Here is a 21,009-nt window from a genome sequence, read left to right on the forward strand (position 1 = left end):
ACAGAAGAAGTAGCTTTACAAACGCTATTCCAGGAAATGTCTATAGGAATATTTATATCGCTGTTCTTCAAATTGTTTCAGGTATTTTCATGAAAATAAAGAATATTTTGAATGATATTGTTTAACGATTGTTACTTTTTTAAATGCACGTTATAAATGACCATGGGCGTCGGAACCATTATACGTGGGTGGGAGCAAAAAATGATTTTCAAGAAAAAATGTTCTTAGTATTTTTGTCTTGTTTTCAGTAAAAATATCAAAAAATTCTAAAAGAATCTAAAAGAATGTTTAGATATTTTTTACTAAAAAACAAGACACAAATACTAAGAATGTTTTTTCTTGAAAATCATTTTTTGCAGTGTATAATTACAAATACCACCCATCTTTGCACGCCTTTAAATATGTATAGCAATACAATAGCAACTCCAATTCCATAAAAGCACTAAACCCAATTAATAGCAGGTAGAAAAGAGTGAGAGTTGACAAAAACGTGTTATTTATTAATGCAATAAAACTGTATAATCCACACTTATATCCTAAAACAAGCTTCATGCAATTGGGAAAATTTAGTTTGATTTTGCTTGAAGAGAAATTATATGTTTTGAAACAGACAATCAACGAAAAATCTACGAATCAGATACACTCTCGTAGTGACAGAGCAAAGAGTGCAATTATTTTATTGCAGCTTTATCACCATAATTTTGTGTTTTTGACTCAGTTTTATCAAGGGGTATCTTTGAAAGCAGTTCTGCTTACCGCAGGCACTACACTCACTTCTGCCTCGTCTTTCTCCCTCTCCTCACTGACACTTTGCGTGCTGGTGGCGGTGTCACCACCGCCACCATCATCATCATCATCACCAGCGACGCGAGTTGAATGTCCTGCTGCCGCAGAAAACATTTGTGTTATTTTAACACATTTTGCAGCGTCTGCCTTAAGAGCCTGCTTCTTTTTGTCGCACAGTTTTTCTGCGCCTCCCTTGCATTTGTTCTCCATCTCTCTCTCTCTATTTTGACAAGGAACTGACCGACGAGGCACGCTCGCTTGCACAGAGACCAAAGCGGTGATTGGGCCAGCTTAACGTCATAAAAAAAAAAATGGGCTGCTGCTTAAATGTGAGTGGGCCGGTCTATCTAGGGAAAAAAATGACGATGACTGGGCTGGTCAGTCATTGAGCCAGCTTAAAGTCGTTTAAAAAAAATAACCAATGGGCTGCTGCTTACATGTCAGTGGGCCGGTCTAGAAAAAAAGAAGCTAACTGGGCTGCTCAGACAAAGATATTATGAGATGTATCGGCCCAAAAAGTATGTCGGCCCACCGGAAACTGCCCGGTGTGCCAGATGGCCAGTCCACCCTGCGCCCAGGTTTGGATAGTGTGAGTGCACCCTATCTTCAGGACATTTGTGACATGGCAGGCTGGTCCTCTCCGCTCACATTTTTTACCCTCTACAATTTAGACTTAAGCTCAGTTCCTGGTGCTCAGGCTCCTAATATCTAGTGTGTTCAGACACATACACATTTGGCAGTATGGCGGCATCTTGTTCCCCAAAGCGTTGCTATGGTGACACAGCTTAAGTTTCCTCGAAAGAGAATGCCTCAAGTTACATCTGTAAACCTGGTTCCCTGAGAAGGACAGTAATTTTGCAATCTAGGTCCCTTTTTTGCAAGTTTTAAAATGTGCCGTGAAAGTGGCATCAGTTTAAATCATGAATTTAAAACCATATGTTTTCTGTGGTTTTGTGAACTCACCTTCGCTTCATCATCAGCTTTAGAAACTTCAGTCATTTGGTCAGGAATGCTGTTTTCTGTGGAGCCATGAGCTTTAGGTATCATGTCTTTTGTATTTTCAATCAAATCTGGTAAATAGAAAATAGAGTTGACATCAGAGGACGTTTGTGTTTTTCTAATGATGCACTTTTGCATATTATTATTTAATTATTTTAAAAGAGCTTGTAGAACTGAATGTGCAGACCAAATGGTATAACCCAAAGGCATGAAATTTGGCCAAATTGAAGGTCTCAGTTGGGGAAAACACTGAGTGTGTTTACATGCAGTCTCACACCAATTATGTGTAATATACTGATTACGTGTAAGGTCATGAAAAAGGCATAAAACATTTTTCTTTTATAAAAGAAAGACGGCTCAAAAAGCGATCACCATATCACTTATTACTCTGATTTGCTGATTACCCCGATTTTTTTAGCAGACACCAAAACAAATGTATGTCCCGCCAATGTCTTTTTTGATAACTTACACCCTCTCTCTCTTCTTCTCTCTCTTGCGCTCATGTGCATTTTCATCAAAACAGAATGGTAAAAGGTCAGAAGAGCAAATCCTATCCAGCAAGGAAATGTTTTCCGTCTCGTTTACACACGTTTTGTGATATCCAGCTGGGAATAGCACGCATACATTTTCCACTAATGTCTGATTCGAAAACGAATGACTCATTTGAACCGCTCAATTTTAATAAACAAATCGAAATTACTGTACCTATCCGTCCAACACTCAACTTATGAGACGTCTGTCAACCAGTCACTCAAAGCCAGGTAAAAAAAAAAAATCACAGCTTTTTTTGCAAAGAGGGCAAGAAATGATGACAAGACCTGTGTCTGATAAATCCATGTCAGATTCTATTTATATATGTAATAAATGTAATAAAAGAGCAATGTAATTAAAAAGTTAATACATTCATATAATTTTACAAATACAACCAGGGGCGTCATGCACCAATTTTTTTTAAGGGGGCAGAGTGTGCAAAGCTCACAGAAATATGCGCATACACATACATCAAACGAATTATATTATAGAGCTTTCAGTCTTTTCCATGGCACTTACATTTCTAACATTCTAAACGCCCCTGCCATAGTGCAAAAACCTCCAAAATAAAAGTGTTGACTAACTTTCATTTCAAATACTATTCAATCGGATTAATGACATATTGGCATCATATTTACATCTGAAACGGCATGTGTTCTATTTACGTTTTGTTTAACGACTTGTTTAATTCTGTCATTAATGCATTTTGCACAACAACTGCATTATCCTATGAAATTAATGTAATTTACATCCATAAAGTATATAAACAACGAAAATGCCTTAAGCTATAGCCACGTGATTGATTTTAATGTTCAATAATGATTTAAAAAAATATGTTTAGATAAAATTATTAGAGGAACGGATTTTTGCATTAAATTTTACCTTATATGTGAACATGTGTGATTCCGCGCCCCCGTGAACTCTGGCGAACTTTGGCGTTGTGCCAAGAAGATGAATCTAGAAATCTCTACTAATCAGTGGCGGCGTTTCACGAAAACCTAGGCTATGGTATGGCAAAAATTCTTCGTACAAGAAGGCCATTCTCAAATAACTAATCTATAAAACCACATATGTGTACATACTCCACCAACCTGTACAAAAGCATCCTACGACTGCACGGATGTACACTACTGACAACAATACGGAAGCAATACAAATGAAACAACAACAATAGAACAATAGAAATCATGATTATTTAAAATGCTTTTCAAATAATTCTTAACTAAGCACAACTCCAGCAACAGATAAACTAAAACAAGATAATATCAAAACAAAACATACTGTGACATCCCTTCACAAATCTTGTCACGACAACCGCCAAAACCACTTATAAACACACAATAAAGACTTTTAAATGATGTGATAGAGCACACATAGTTATCCAACACTAAATAAAATTCTTAGTAAAACAGAGCTAAATGCGAAAACAAGTCTTACCTTTTGTCGTCGTGCAGTTTTTATTCCACAAGTGGCCATATTCAAAAATGCGCGCAAAAAAATTATACAATTCACTTCGGCTGCGTTACAATCCCCAGTGGAAGAGAACATATTTATTTATCCACAGAGCAAATCATTTTACTTCTGGAATAATGTATGCAATATGCAAACCGCGAGTGTGGGGGAGAACCATAAGTCTGTTTAAATGTTAAAACAAAAAGGATTTTACTTGCGAAAATAAAGATTATAAAAGCAGCGGTCATCATGAGACCTCCTGCAGCGCGAACCCTTACTATAGATTGTGTTCGACTTCAAGCTGCGCTGTAAGAACGACAGACTGATGACGTCAAAGTACCGCGAGGGTGACTCGAGGAATCATCTGAAGAGTTTGATTTCAAACCGCTGTCGCGGCACGTTGATGTCATCCGCTTGTTGGTTCCAGTGTCATAGCATGAAGTCGAACACACGTGTAAATGATACTTATTAGTGATGTACCAATGTTTAGATATGTTCTACTGAAAATATTTTAAATTATCTTTAGTGAGCATCATTATAGCCTGTTGATTTCTGGTGTTTTGTCTGAATGCTAGGGTATGGCAACTGCCATATGCAAACGCCGCCCCTGCTAATAAGGTCGAGCAGCAACAGCTAAGCTCGTGAGCGCGCTCAAACGCTGACGTCTGCGGCTGCGCCGACTGCCGCCAGAATAAAGTAATGTACACGATCAATACACTATCAAAACTCTGAAAAGTGACACGGATGCAGCAGAAAATTTATAATTTGGGCATTTTAAACAGATTAAAAGATTAATGGACGCTTTTTTATTTTTGAGGTTGCTTGCAAAATCCATTTGGCTCAAAAATCCGAGGGGGCACGTGCCCCCTCAGTTTCAATGGGCATGACGCCTCTGAATACAACCCGGCCCTTTAAAGGAACACACCGACTTTTGTGGATTTTAGGGACTTTTTTAGGATTCATTGTATCCCCCAGAGTAAGATAAATCGATACATACCTTTCTCATCTCTGTGCGTGCGGTAACTCTGACGCACCCACTGCTAGCCTAGCTTAGCACAAAGACTGAAAGTAAATGGCTCCAGCTAGCATACTGCTTCCTATAAGTGACAAAATAATGCCAACACTTTCCTACTTGTATGTACGGTTAAAAGATGGCTGTGTCTCATATGACCTTGTTATTTGTACACGCTGTGACTATACAAATCACAACATATAAATAAGAAAATGTTAGCATTATTTTGTCACTTATTGGGAGCAGTTTGCTAGCTGGAGCCATTTACTTCCAGTCTTGGTGCTAAGCTAAGCTAGCGGGGGTTGCGTCAGACAGAGTTACGGCATGCACAGAGATGAGAAAGGTATGTATGGACTTATCTAACTCCAGGGATACGGGAATAAGCTAAAGTCCCAAAAAGTTGGCGTGTTCCTTTAAGAGCAACTGTAATGCTGATGTGGCCCGGGATGAAATTGAGTTTGACAACCCTGCCTAAAAGGTAGAGCAAGCGATTTCTGGTAACCGTTGTTCATATTTCAAATTACCAAAACAAACACACCCCTACCCCAACAGGATATGGACTTTCTTTTGATAGACCCACCTCACATGTACGCAACCCGGGCAACGACGTCGTGAATGAGTAAAAGCAATGTGTGTTACTATGATAATTAGGATTGAATGTGTGTGATAGTACTACGTGTTTTAACATGTGAATTGTTTTCGTCGGAAATTCGACGTTAAACGCCCGCCACAAGAGGAAAAGGCAGAGGTCGGAATGTTGCCTTTAGGAAACATAGATCGCATAAACATGCTGCAGCCTCAAAGACTTGCAGGAGCACAAGAAAGTGTTCTTGCTTGACTAAATGTTTTCAACAGCATTCGCTTAAACCTCTTAGAGGTTTAATAGAACTAAAAGCTCTATTCTCCAGGGCCCGTATTTATAAAGATTCTAAGAGTCCTCTCAGAAAACTCTTAATTTAGCTTAAAAACTTTTACGTAGGAGTCTTAGCTTAAGAGCGATTCGGGACTGATCTGAGAGCAACTCTGAGTAAGGAAAAGACAAAAACTTTTATCTTCGTGAGGAGGCGGGGTTGACCCTGTTGCTATGTGTGACACAATCTTTTGAAGACTGTGATTGGTTGGTTGTCCAAGAAGGAAGAAAAAGAGTGCTTTTAAGCATATCTATTATTAGCCATCAATTTGAAATTAAATATATATATAAAGTAAGTATATTAAAAAGTATATAAATACATAAAAAAGTAAGAAAATATATAAATAATATACGTGTGTGTGTGTGTGTGTGTTTATTAATTATATATATATATATTTCTGGCGCTATATTATTATGTCTCTAATAAGATTGGTCAAAAATATGATTCCTGCACAATCTAATGTGTTATGTTATTAACTTACTGTCATGCATTGTGTGCAACATTTTTTGTCTCCCTCTTCGCGTTTTGTCCACTTTCCCGGTTGCTAAAAAAACTCTTAAGCCTCTTAAAAGTCCTTGTCCGTGCTCCTAACAATCTGACCTTAAGACCTCTTTTAAGGGTTAAGATGCTTTCTGAACTTCTTTTTTTCTTTACTAGGATTGTTTCTTTAATTTTAAGAGTAAACGCCCACAATTTTCTTAGAATTGCTTCACTAGGAGCTACTTTTTGCATTAAGATTCTTTATGAATATGGGCCCAGGTCATTAGTAGACATGCCCCATAATGCTGATTGGCTACAAGTGTATTTTAGAACTCGACCTGACTCACTTTTCCAAAGCTTTTTTTTTCAAAAATTGCTTACCCCACCATTTACTGGTTCCCTTTCAGTCGGTCACTACGACGTCACGTCGTGACCGACGAATTGGGAACTCGCTTAGAGAGACTAATCTGCTTCGTACTCTACTAAAACGCCAATGAACTTGGCATTGAGATATTTGCATAATGCTGGTGCCGCCCCGCCAGGTGCGTATATAAGCCACAGGTGCAAATATGGAAATTAGCTTTTTCGCTTCGAAAGCCGGCATTATCTGCTACTGAGAAGCTACTCTCTGCTCTTCTGGGAACGGTTGCTGAAGTTGATTGACAAGCAGTACTGACACAGCGGACGCTCGCAGTATTCCACTGCTCTGCATCTTTTTTGTTTTGAGTTTAGTGTGTGCGTTGCCTCTCCCTGTGCGCATCATCAGCTGAGCACCTAAGAGTGATTTCCCTAAAGAGTGATACGTGAGAGCTCTGTGTCTTTTTAAAGACAGCCACTCTCTCGTATATTCGGAGATCAGCGTCCTTTTCAGGATAGTTTTTCCTCCGTGCGATCTTGGATGCGAGAAGTACAGGGATTCCAGTGACGGTCACGAGCGCTGTCTTCGTGCTATGGCATCGAGCACTCCGAGGCTGCGTTCGTGGAGAGCTTTTGCTCTCTCTGTGAGAGCATAACCCTCTTGGATTGCGGAGACGACTGTCGTTTCTACGGGAACGGCGTCCGCGCCTTTGCAGTGCTGAACGCCGCCATGGTGCGGCTGTCAAGCGCTCGCAGGACGCTCTTCACATCACTACGCCGAGTAGGACGGAGGATGCGTCCTTCACTTACCGGCCTTCTCATCCTCAGCCGGTTGAGGCTCCGGTGGAGACTTCAGAGTCGTGTTCTGCGATTTCTGCCGAATCCATTGGACCTCCTTCTGGTCCCGTCACTTCTGCAGCATCAGAGGGGTGCCCATTTTTTCCCTTCGAGGCGGAGTCGTCCCGGAGATGGCGGCCGTGCCCGCTCGAGCGGCGGAAACGGTAGAGTTGGAGGGGTTAATCCCTCTCCGCCCGAACCGTCCCGCCCACATGATTGGTACTTCGGAGCTGCCCGGGCCTCTACGGTCCTCACCTCCTGTGCCTGCCTTTCCCGACGGCACGAAGAGCTGACGTGATTTGCGGCCGTCTCGGCCGTTCAGCTTCACCCCTCATCTCCCTCACTAACGGAGCCGCTAAGGGGGATCCCTTCAGTTGAGCGGGGGGTTGCGATGCAGCTGCGTTCCTGGAGGGACCACCCAACCCTTCCCTCCCGTGTTTGTATAGACAGTCGTCCGGTTACGGGCGCTGCCCATCAGGCATGCGGAGACGCGGCTTCAGCCCTGCACGCATTAACGTACTGCAGGTTCACCAAACGAGGCTTTAGAGATATACGAGGGAAGCCGCGACCTTCAGTCGTGCGATGTCCACCAAAGTGTTCAAGATCGCCACCTTTGGCTATGTCTGGCTTATATGACGGAACAACTTCATGAATGCTCCTGTCTCACAGACCGGCCTCTTCGGCGAGCCCGGGGAGTCGTACAGCTCCGCTGCGCAGACTGAGGCGATCTCCTAGGTCGTGCCCCGGCGGATGAGAGCTGCCCTTGGTCCACCAACGCCGGCTCCTCAGTCTGCCTCTCGCCGTCGGCGTCCTGCGGCGGCCACCTCTGTTCTCCTCCTCGGACCCCATCTCGGCAGCGCAGGGGAACCGGTCGTCAGCAGCTCGCCCCGCCCGCTTAGCCGCTTCCCGTGAAAATCGGGAGTTTGTGGCCAGAGACGGGCGACCCGGAGTGGCAGAGGATCACAGCGCAGGAGACCAGACGACCGTCATCCTCAGCGGGCTCAGGTCAGTGTCACACACACACACATTCTGTAGATGTTTATGCTGTCACAGCAGACGCACCGGCAGTCTCACCTGTCTCGCTTCGCTGCCCCACCGCGGGTACTTCGGTAGTGTCGTTAATTCTCCTCGTACGGTCCCGGGATGCTTCGCTTCAGTTCCCAGCCCGTCTCGTTGGGTTTTACGCACTATCCGCCTCGGTTACGTAATACAATTACCGGCACTCCCCCAAATTCTCGGGCATTCGTTTCACTATAGTGAAAGCGTCCGATGCACATGTACTGCGTGCAAAAGTCGATGTCCTGCTGGCGAAGGACATTTCGAGCCGGTCCCTCTTACCGAGAATGATGATAAGGTTTTTCCAGCCTTTATCTCATATTACCCAAAATACGCGGTGGGTTACGACCGATTTATTTACGCACCGGTTCTACAAATGTGATCCTTTAGGATGATAAGCCGAGGCTCGTATTTCAATATTCAAATCGGTTTGCAGCCTTAGACCTGTAGACGTGTACTTTGTGTCCATCTCCCCTCGCCTTAGACCGTTTTTCGCTCTGCGTTTGTGGGGTGGGCATATTAATACTAAGTACACCATTCGAGCTGTCTCTCTCTCCCCGTGTCTCCATGAAAGTGCTAGTCATGGCATTAAAATCTCCGAGAGAGAGAGCGTTGTTCGCATTCTGCTTATATTTACGTCAACTATAATGGCTCGTTCTTGGCAGACGTGCGCGAACACAGAGATTTAATGTTTCAGCATCTCGCTCGTTTAAGTCATCAGGTCAGCTGGGAAAAGAGCAACTTTGCCCCGTGCAGAGGATCCTTTTCTCAGTATGGAAATAGACTCGATCGATTTATTGGCGTGTTTTATAAGAGCGCGCAACCAGTCAGTTCTGACTTGCCTCGGTTTAATTCGAGGGAAGTACGCGGTCCCTCTGAAACAATTTCAGAAGCTCCTGGACATATGACAGCATGCTGCGGCTGTGACACTGCTCGAGCTGCTTCATATGAGACCGCTTCAGCATTGGTTTTACGATCGAGTCTCGAGGAGAGCGTGGCGCAACGGCATACACTGTGTAACCATTACACCTGCGTGTCATTTCAATTTTACCCCGTGGCAGACCCAGCATTTCTGATAGCAAGATATGCCCCTGAGTCGGGTCTCCTGGCATTCTGTAGCACATACAATGCCCCCAGCACGGGATGAGCAGCCACGTATGACGGGTTGCAGTCTCAGGGGTGTGCATAGCACCCCAACTGCCGCGAGCGGTGCGCTGTATATCTGGGACTTGTACGCTCCGCTATGGAGATGCGAGGGAAGGATGTATTAGCCGACACCGACAACATTGCGACTGTTGCGTTATTTACCGTTAAGGCGGTTTTTGCGCTCTCGTCACCTGTCGCATCTCGCTCGTCATCTCCTCCTTTGGAGTCAGAAGCATCTGAGGTCCCTTCGTGCCATTTACATTCCGGGTTCGCTCAATACAGCGGCAGTCGCGCTTTCCCGAGCTGCGCGCCCGGTGAATGGCGACTCCACCCCCAGACGGTCCAGCTAACTTGGAAGAAGTTCGGTCGTGCGCAGATATATCTGTTTGCGTCGCCGCACGATACCCACTGTCGCCGATTTTTATTCACTAACCGAGGGCTGCCTCGGCGTGGATGCGTTGGCACACAGCTGGCCGCGGGGGACGCGAAAATACGCATTCACTCCAGTGAGCTTAATCGCACAGACACTGTGCAAAGTCAGGCAGGACGAGGAGAGGCTTTCGTTAGTCGCCCCGTACTGGACGACCAGGAATTGGTTTTCAGAGTTAATGCTCCTCGCGACAGCCCCTCCCTGGCGAATTCCCCTAGGAAGGTCTTTCTTTCTTTAGGAAGGGGCACATTATGGCACCCGCGCCCCGACCTGTGGGATCTCCATGTATGGTCGTTGAGTGCGCGCAAGGTTTAGGTGATTTATCGCAAGCGGTATCTAACACCATTGACGCGGTACGAGCACCGTCCACAAGACAGGCTTACGCGCTTAAATGAAACCCTTTTCGTCACCTGGTGCTCTTCGCAACGCGAGGACCCCAGAGAATGCTTAACATTGTGCTTTTATATATCTTCAACATAGGTTAGATGGTAGGCTGTCACCCTCCACCATTAAAGTTGATATCGCCGCTATTTCTGCTCATCACTCGCTTATTAACGGCAGATCAGTTGGCAGCATGATTTGGTCATTAGATTTTAAGAGGCGCTCGCAGGCTAAACCCCTCGCGCCCTCCCTCTATTCCTCCTGAGACCTGTCCATGGTGCTGAAGCCCTACTACAGGTTCCGCGTTCGAGCCTTTGCAGTCTGCGAGTCTGAAGTTTTTGTCAATGAAAACTCTGACCCTGCTAGCATTGGTCTCCGTGAAGAGAGTAAGGAATTTACATGCATTCTCTGTTGACGATTCGTGCCTTCAGTTTGGTCCTGCTGTCTCACTGAGACCCAGACCAGGCTACGTGCCCAAAGTTCCCACCACTCCCTTCAGAGATAAGGTGGTGAGCTTGCAAGCGCTGCCCCCCGGAGGAGGGCAGACCCAACCATGGCTTTATTATGCCCCGTACGAGCATTACGCATCTACGGGGATCGCACACAAAGCCTTAGGACCTCAGATCAGCTCTTTGTTTGTTATGGTGGTCAGCAGAGAGGGAAAGCTGTCACTAAGCAGAGGATGTCTCATTGGATAGTTGATACTATCGCCCTTGCTTATAATCTGCAGGGCATTCCGTGTCTATTTAATTTGAGAGCTCACTCTACTAGAAGTGTTGCCTCATTTTGGGCACTCGCTCGTGGTTCCTCGCTAACAGACATCTGCAGAGCTGCTGGTTGGGCGACACCTAATACGTTCATTAGATTTTAATGTTCGTGTCGAGCCTGTCTCCTCTCGTGCCCTTTCCTCGTTAGGGGAAGCACAGAGAACAGGCTCGCAGGTCGGCTTGCAGCCTCCGACTGCTGCTCCAAACTGAGCTCAGTATGGAAGGCCATCAAGGCAAAAACGCGTAATAAATTGTTTTGCCTTCCTCCGCTGCCTTGGCAGCCTGATGTTGCGGAGCATCCGCTGCCAGCCTCTCACTAGCTGCATCCTCACGAACCTGTGTTTGGCTCGGGCATCCACATTGCGTCCCACCGGGTTCCTTCGTGAGTATTTTTCCGTGGGGTTAATCCTACTAGCCCACGTTTCCCTCAGCAGAGCACTGCTTTGCTTACACAGCCACGGCTGTCATTTATACCTCAACTACGGTTGACTTTCGCCCACCAATAGCCCTTAACGGGGCGGTGGCTTCCGCAGCGTCCCTATACCGCTCAGATAGGGCGCTTCCCAGTCGCTGGCACTACTGTGGGGTTAAAGGAACATCTAGTGCCCGGCCTTCTGCCTTAAAACCTAATTCTCCTTATCCTTAAGTGGAACCGGAGGGCTTTACGCAGACACTGGAAGAGGTCAGCCCTCAGTGGCGTTTTGATAGGGATTCCCAATTCGTCGGTCACGACGTGACGTCGTAGTGACCGACTGAAAGGGAACGTCTCGGTTACGTATGTAACCCTCGTTCCCTGAAGGAAGGGAACGGAGACGTCACGTCCCGTCGCCACAGGGCTGCTCCCTGCTGTTTATCGGCCGGTCACACTTTCCGGCTTTCTCAGCGAAATGAAGCTAATTTCCATATTTGCACCTGTGGCTTATATACGCACCTGGCGGGGCGGCGCCAGCATTATGCAAATATCTCAATGCCAAGTTCATTGCCGTTTTAGTAGAGTACGAAGCAGATTTGGTCTCTCTAAGCGAGTTCCCAATTCGTCGGTCACGACGTGACGTCTCCGTTCCCTTCCTTCAGGGAACGAGGGTTACATACGTAACCGAGACGATTTCCTTTTACTGGTTTTGTTATAGTAATGCATAAAAGTCTGCTCTCATGTTCCCTTTACAGGATCTGAAAAAGCACTATAGTCGGTGACATCACTGCCTGCGAGAAAACTGATAAATCTTCAAATCCCAGGTAAACGCAGGTAAACGTTTATTGTTTTGCATGTAAAAGCATGAAAAGGTTTCCATAATAAGCAGATTTTTGCTTTTTTCTGGCAATCAGCAATACCACTATTATCCTATAAAACCCGTAAGTATCGGGCAAGCAGCTCTATGTCCGTCTATGTTTTGAGCATCGCTCTGAATGGGACCTCTATCAAAAGTCCTTCACAAAAATAAAATTATCTCAGCTTTTTGAAGTTTTAGAAGAAACCTACTACAAAGAGAACTAATGAAGTTAGGATGAAAAATTTTTTTTTATTTGAAGCAGAGGGCCTGTTCTTTCATTTGATGTATTGTATGTTTATATATTTAAAGAAGAGCATTTTCTGGAAGGCCTTAAACTTGGCAGGGAAAGAGTTCAAGCTGACATAACACAAGACGTTTTTGCCTATCTAATGTTAATCTTGCTAAGAGTAGTATTTCATCATTCATATGTCCAAAGAGTCTTTCGTGTTGTCAGATTTATAAAAGAAAGAACAGCCTTTCCGATTTTTGGCGGAAAAGGTCAAACACTTGAAGGCGTGCGGTGGGCGGAGCTGAAGAGTTACGAGTATGCGCAGCTTTGGATACTACTTTTGGATTCACAGCCAACATAGATGGAAATCAAACTTAAAAAAAAACTTTTTTTTTAATAACCAGCCTTACATTATAAATATGATCCAGAATCGGATACCCCCATTTGAAACGGATACCCCCATTTGAAAAAAACTTTCCGAAACTTGTAGGAAAAAGGAGGCGTGAGTTTGGCTCAGAAATACTCTGTCACAAGCTCAACTGCTTTTTTGACACTTTGCTTATGTTTAGCATGATGACTACAACTCTTAAACTATGTTAATAAGTCAGAATTCATGAAATAGCATTAAACCTCCCCTTTAGAGGGGGACAGAAAGTTATAGAAAGTTTGGTAACAAATATATTAGAACAACTTTTCTACTGGTACTTTTACGTGTTAAATAGGGGTGTGCAGCAGAACCATCTGTATGTGTTTTGCATCTGTTGCAATCTCAACAATTTTTATCTGGAAATAGGTGGGGCTTAAACCAAAAATTAATTACAGGAAATATTACAGGAGATTAACAAATGTGAAGATTCACCTGTTTGTAGTGATTTGTCTGTCTGTGGAGATTCCTCTTTCTGTGGAGATTCACCTGTTTGAGGAGATTCGCCTGTCCCTGGAGATTCCACTGTTTGAGGAGATTCGCCTGTTTGAGGAGAATTGTCTGATTGTGGTGATTCGTCTGTCCGTGGAGATTCACCTGTTTGAGGAGATTTGTCTGATTGTGGTGATTCTTCTGTCTTTGGAGATTCTCCTGTTTGATGAGATTCGTCTGATTGCGGTGATTTGTCTGTCCGTGGAGATTCACCTGTTTGAGGAGATTTGTCTGATTGTGGTGATTCTTCTGTCTTTGGAGATTCTCCTGTTTGAGGAGATTCGTCTGATTGTGGTGATTCGTCTGTCCGTGGAGATTCACCTGTTTGAGGAGATTTGTCTGATTGTGGTGATTCTTCTGTCTTTGGAGATTCGCCTGTTTGAGGAGATTTGTCTGATTGTGGTGATTCTTCTGTCTTTGGAGATTCTCCTGTTTGAGGAGATTCGTCTGATTGTGGTGATTCGTCTGTCCATGGAGATTCACCTGTTTGAGGAGATTTGTCTGATTGTGGTGATTCTTCTGTCTTTGGAGATTCTCCTGTTTGAGGAGATTCGTCTGATTGTGGTGATTCGTCTGTCCGTGGAGATTCACCTGTTTGAGGAGATTTGTCTGATTGTGGTGATTCTTCTGTCTTTGGAGATTCTCCTGTTTGAGGAGATTCGTCTGATTGTGGTAATTCGTCTGTCTGTGGAGATTCACCTGTTTGAGGAGATTTGTCTGATTGTGGTGATTCTTCTGTCTTTGGAGATTCGCCTGTTTGAGGAGATTTGTCTGCTTGTGGTGATTCGTCTGTCCGTGGAGATTCACCTGTTTGAGGAGATTTGTCTGATTGTGGTGATTCTTCTGTCTTTGGAGATTCACCTGTTTGAGGAGATTCGTCTGATTGTGGTGATTCGTCTGTCCGTGGAGATTCACCTGTTTGAGGAGATTTGTCTGATTGTGGTGATTCTTCTGTCTTTGGAGATTTGCCTGTTAGATGAGATTCGTCTGATTGTGGGGATTCTTCTGTCTGTGGAGATTTGTCTGTTTGTGGAGATTCGCCTGTTTTAGGAGATTCGCTTGTTTGAGGAGATTCGTCTGATTGTGGTGATTTGTCTTTCTTTGGAGATTCGCCTGTTTGAGGAGATTCGTCTGATCGTGGTGATTTTTCTGTCTGTGGAGATTCGCCTGTTTGTGGTGATTTGTCTGTCTCTGGAGATTCCTGTATTGGTGATGATTTACCTGCTTGAGGAGATTCACCTGTTTGATTAGATTCGCCTGTTTGAGGAGATTTGTCTGATTGTGGTGATTCTTCTGTCTTTGGAGATTTGCCTGTTTGAGGAGATTCGTCTGATTGTGGTGATTCGTCTGTCCGTGGAGATTCACCTGTTTGAGGAGATTTGTCTGATTGTGGTGATTCTTCTGTCTTTGGAGATTTGCCTGTTTGAGGAGATTCGTCTGATTGTGGTGATTCGTCTGTCCGTGGAGATTCACCTGTTTGAGGAGATTTGTCTGATTGTGGTGATTCTTCTGTCTTTGGAGATTCGCCTGTTTGAGGAGATTTGTCTGCTTGTGGTGATTCGTCTGTCCGTGGAGATTCACCTGTTTGAGGAGATTTGTCTGATTGTGGTGATTCTTCTGTCTTTGGAGATTCACCTGTTTGAGGAGATTCGTCTGATTGTGGTGATTCGTCTGTCCGTGGAGATTCACCTGTTTGAGGAGATTTGTCTGATTGTGGTGATTCTTCTGTCTTTGGAGATTTGCCTGTTAGATGAGATTCGTCTGATTGTGGGGATTCTTCTGTCTGTGGAGATTTGTCTGTTTGTGGAGATTCGCCTGTTTTAGGAGATTCGCTTGTTTGAGGAGATTCGTCTGATTGTGGTGATTTGTCTTTCTTTGGAGATTCGCCTGTTTGAGGAGATTCGTCTGATCGTGGTGATTTTTCTGTCTGTGGAGATTCGCCTGTTTGTGGTGATTTGTCTGTCTCTGGAGATTCCTGTATTGGTGATGATTTACCTGCTTGAGGAGATTCACCTGTTTGATTAGATTCGCCTGTTTGAGGAGATTTGTCTGATTGTGGTGATTCTTCTGTCTTTGGAGATTTGCCTGTTTGAGGAGATTCGTCTGATTGTGGTGATTCGTCTGTCCGTGGAGATTCACCTGTTTGAGGAGATTTGTCTGATTGTGGTGATTCTTCTGTCTTTGGAGATTTGCCTGTTTGAGGAGATTCGTCTGATTGTGGTGATTCGTCTGTCCGTGGAGATTCACCTGTTTGAGGAGATTTGTCTGATTGTGGTGATTCTTCTGTCTTTGGAGATTCGCCTGTTTGAGGAGATTTGTCTGCTTGTGGTGATTCGTCTGTCCGTGGAGATTCACCTGTTTGAGGAGATTTGTCTGATTGTGGTGATTCTTCTGTCTTTGGAGATTCACCTGTTTGAGGAGATTCGTCTGATTGTGGTGATTCGTCTGTCCGTGGAGATTCACCTGTTTGAGGAGATTTGTCTGATTGTGGTGATTCTTCTGTCTTTGGAGATTCGCCTGTTTGAGGAGATTCGTCTGATTGTGGTGATTCGTCTGTCCGTGGAGATTCACCTGTTTGAGGAGATTTGTCTGATTGTGGTGATTCTTCTGTCTTTGGAGATTTGCCTGTTAGATGAGATTCGTCTGATTGTGGGGATTCTTCTGTCTGTGGAGATTTGTCTGTTTGTGGAGATTCGCCTGTTTTAGGAGATTCGCTTGTTTGAGGAGATTCGTCTGATTGTGGTGATTTGTCTTTCTTTGGAGATTCGCCTGTTTGAGGAGATTCGTCTGATCGTGGTGATTTTTCTGTCTGTGGAGATTCTCCTGTTTGAGGAGATTCGTCTGATTGTGGTGATTCTTCTGTCTTTGGAGATTCTCCTGTTTGAGGAGATTCGTCTGATTGTGGTGATTCGTCTGTCCGTGGAGATTCACCTGTTTGAGGAGATTTGTCTGATTGTGGTGATTCTTCTGTCTTTGGAGATTCGCCTGTTTGAGGAGATTTGTCTGATTGTGGTGATTCTTCTGTCTTTGGAGATTCTCCTGTTTGAGGAGATTCGTCTGATTGTGGTGATTCGTCTGTCCGTGGAGATTCACCTGTTTGAGGAGATTTGTCTGATTGTGGTGATTCTTCTGTCTTTGGAGATTCTCCTGTTTGAGGAGATTCGTCTGATTGTGGTGATTCGTCTGTCCGTGGAGATTCACCTGTTTGAGGAGATTTGTCTGATTGTGGTGATTCTTCTGTCTTTGGAGATTCTCCTGTTTGAGGAGATTCGTCTGATTGTGGTGATTCGTCTGTCCGTGGAGATTCACCTGTTTGAGGAGATTTGTCTGATTGTGGTGATTCTTCTGTCTTTGGAGATTCGCCTGTTTGAGGAGATTTGTCTGCTTGTGGTGATTCGTCTGTCCGTGGAGATTCACCTGTTTGAGGAGATTTGTCTGATTGTGGTGATTCTTCTGTCTTTGGAGATTTGCCTGTTAGATGAGATTCGTCTGATTGTGGGGATTCTTCTGTCTGTGGAGATTTGTCTGTTTGTGGAGATTCGCCTGTTTTAGGAGATTCGCTTGTTTGAGGAGATTCGTCTGATTGTGGTGATTTGTCTTTCTTTGGAGATTCGCCTGTTTGAGGAGATTCGTCTGATCGTGGTGATTTTTCTGTCTGTGGAGATTCGCCTGTTTGTGGTGATTTGTCTGTCTCTGGAGATTCCTGTATTGGTGATGATTTACCTGCTTGAGGAGATTCACCTGTTTGATTAGATTCGCCTGTTTGAGGAGATTTGCCTGTTTGATTACATTCGCCTGTTTGATTAAATTTGTCTGTTTGATTAGATTCGCCGGTTTGAGGAGATTCCTCTCTTTGTGGTGATTTGTCTGTCTGTGGAGATTCCTCTTTGTTTTGAGATGTGTTTGTATGTGGAGAGTCCTTTGTCTGTGGAGATCTGTTTGCCTGTGAAGAATTAATAATGTTTATTAGTAACAAAATAGTCATGTCCTTGTTATGTTGATCACTGTTTAATAGTTCTAACTAAATATTTCAATTATACTTGTATGATATATGTTTAGGCCTTTTTAGTGAGGCGTGGCTCTTGCCATGGTCTATGAGCTCATTTTATTAATACCAGATGTTTTATGTCTTAAAGCAGGGGTCTCAAACTCAAATTGGCTTGGGGCCATTTCTGAGATTGACATTTTATCGGAGGGCCGCAGAGCTATTTTAAGGTTAAAAAGTACAATATTTCTGTAAATAGACAGTTAAAATTCTATTATTTAATGTATACTAACCGAATACTTTTAAATATACATTATTTTATATAAGTAAATCATTTCTTAACCTTCTCTTTAATATCTAAGGCCTATTAAAACCTTGCACTAAACTAACAAATAACATTTCTGTATACATGTATAAACTAATATAAAAAATTACCATCAGTAAGTGTTTCTGTTTTGATTTATTTTGGATTGTTTACAGTCATAGTATAGACTTTATTATGCTCCATCTTTGTTATTCCACAGTTTTTATTATATGTGGAAAAATATGAATAAGTGAAAGTGATCCTTAAACTTCTGAATGGGTAGTAGTCAATGTTACATAAGCTAGTTAAACAGAAAAACGTTATAATACTGCTAGGTGTAATTGCATAGCAAGCTACATAATAATATATTATACTTCATTATATATAGCAGTATACATACTTTTATCCTCTGTATGTTTCTCCTCATCTTTCCTCTTTTAACCTGGGCACTTTGATGGCAATTTTCCTTATCTGTAGTTTATGTGTTGCATTACATCTACGGCTCTGCCTCATATTATGCGGTGTCTCCATTAAAGCTGTGACTTGTTGATGTGAACCCCACCACAGCTCTTCTCTGAGTAACAGCTGATATTCACCTGGAAGTAACAAATCTTCTCTGGACAAACACTACAAAGTCCCGACCAGATTAACTGATCGCATGGTGACAATGATATGATTGACGCGAGGTCCAGATGAGGAATTAAAGTCCGATCACGCATTCCGTTATCCTCGCAATCACAGAGCGCGCGCGGCTCATGGCTGCGTAGCAATGCGTGACGTCACGCCACGGAGCGCAACTTCCGCTCCCGAGCACTTTAGAAAGTAAGAAATGCTTTGACCCGTTTTAACACGCGTTGTTAGACGCGACATGTGAACGAACCCTTAAACGTTTAAATTAAAAATGAAATGAATATGAAAAGTGAATAAAAATCTTTCTGCGGGCCAGATTATGTTATAATGTTGAAAGGTGCCGCGGGCCGCAGAGAGGGAGAGGGCGGGCCGCAAATGGCCCGCGGGCCGGGAGTTTGAGACCACTGACTTAATGTAAACGGTGGTTTATGTGCTCCTTTTAGAGTCCACAGAGATGTTAGGCAGGGGTGTCTGGCATGCTGTACTCTTTGGCAATAGAGCCTCTTTTACATCAGATAAGAGCTAAACTTCAGGGTATATGTCTGCCAAACTGTATTGATAATCTTATACTTTCCGCGTACGCTGATGATGTTATAGTTATGATTATTGGACAAAGTGATATACAAATTTTAGAAAATCTACTCACAACTTTTAAAGGTTTGTCCTGTGCAAGTGTAAACTGGAATAAAAGTGATGCATTGTTATTGGGTGGGTGGACAGATGACAGACTAAGACTTTCTGAGGGGTTGAACTGGATAAAGTCAAGTTTTTAAATACCTAGGAGTGTTTTTAGGTGACGAGTCAACTGTACAAAAAACTGGGAAGGAGTCGTAGAAAAAATTAAAGGTCATCTTGACAAATGGAAATCTTTACTTATAATAGGGCTGTCACTTTTGAGAAAAATCAAATTCGAACGGATTTTGAATATCATTCAATGTATCCGAATATATTCGAATATCTAGGCGCCGCCCCCCCACGCGCATCAAAAACCCACCGTAATGGAGGTTCAATCACAAAGTTATTAACAGTGACAGTCATAAACAGGGTTGTCTGGATTACTTTTTTACTTAATGTTTGAAACAGCAGGTTATCAACTTATGAATAACAAACTTATATATATAAAAAACGATTCAGAACAGTTACAAACAATAATGTGACAACATAAATAGCAGCAGGAGTATATAGGCAGACGCAAACTGAATTCGCGCCCGCAGATTTCGGCAGAAAACTCCGCGGAATTCCGCGGATTTAATGCCCGTCATTGACAAGCACACATATCCCGCGCTTGAGCGTGTTTGTGACCAGAACTGTCATTGACAACAAGCACACATACAGCCTATACCGCGCGTTTGTAAGCCGTCATTGACAAGTACATTAACCCTGCGCGTGCTGTTTGCTTGCCCGTTTTCAATGATAGAGAGCACAAACCCTTTGATACTTGAGATGAAATTAAACTTACCGCTTTAAGCAGATCTCACTTGTCGTCAATGTGACGCGCAACAGTCATCACATGATCATCTCAAATCCGTTTACAAGACAAATGCTGTTGTTGTTTAATATAAAGTTTACATTGCATTGTAAACATGATGAAATTATCTTCATACATGCTAATTTCATAATGTGAATGTATTAACACAAGCTTTTTATTCTGCTATAATATTTAACACTCTAAACAATATGTCATTTTATATACAAACTATAATTCTATCTTGACATGCACATGAGATTCATTTTGGTCCCATTTGATTCCCTCTCTTGCGCACAGTTGCCGTCGTCGGTCTCACTCTCAGCCTCCTTCCTATTACGAGGTGTTACTGTAAAAATGCGCTACACATGGCATTTAAAAAACCGGATGGTTTATTTATAGTTCGAATGCATATTCGAAAATCGAATAAAAAGTGACAGCCCTAACTTACAATGATGTCATATAGGGGGTGTATCTTGGTCATATAGTTTGGTTGCATCCTCTTTATGGCACAAGTTTGTTTGTGTTGATTCTCCCATTCATTTGCTTGCAAAAATCCAATATATTTTAGTGGATTTTTTTGGGACAAAATGCATTGGGTCCCACAGAATGTTTTATTTTTGCCTACAGAGGATGTACGGCATGGTCAAATGCATCTGCAAAGCAGATTAGCAGCCTTACAGTTGGTCCAAAAGCTGCTAGTTGGTTCAGTTGATTTTAAATGGTGTGCTGCTGCATATGTTAATCTACATCAGGGGTGTCAAACTCATTTTAGGCTGAGGGCCGGATGGTAAATAACGCCATGAAGTGCGGGCCGGAAAATTTTTTTAAACCTTAGTGTGCTGATAATTGTGTTAAAATTAACTAAACAAACCAATTAATTTATTTGTTTAGCAAGAAAACCAGAGAAACATACAGCTCTGTGAAAACTACATTTCATAAGGTCACACTCATACTGTATATTATACACACAAATTTACATCTGAACAAAACCCACAGGCCTTATAGGTTAAAAAGCTTTAATTTAACTTCTTTTGCCTTCATGCCAAAATTATTTATAAACC

General features: G+C 43.1%; 1 pseudogene; it reads right to left on the bottom strand.

The window, feature by feature from the left end:
- LOC135772834 (interferon-induced very large GTPase 1-like) overlaps positions 1–21,009 on the bottom strand; it is a 97,469-nt pseudogene that overhangs the window by 7,515 nt on the left and 68,945 nt on the right.

The sequence above is a fragment of the Paramisgurnus dabryanus genome, chromosome 21 (genome assembly GCF_030506205.2).
Source record: "Paramisgurnus dabryanus chromosome 21, PD_genome_1.1, whole genome shotgun sequence".
NCBI lineage: Eukaryota > Metazoa > Chordata > Actinopteri > Cypriniformes > Cobitidae > Paramisgurnus > Paramisgurnus dabryanus.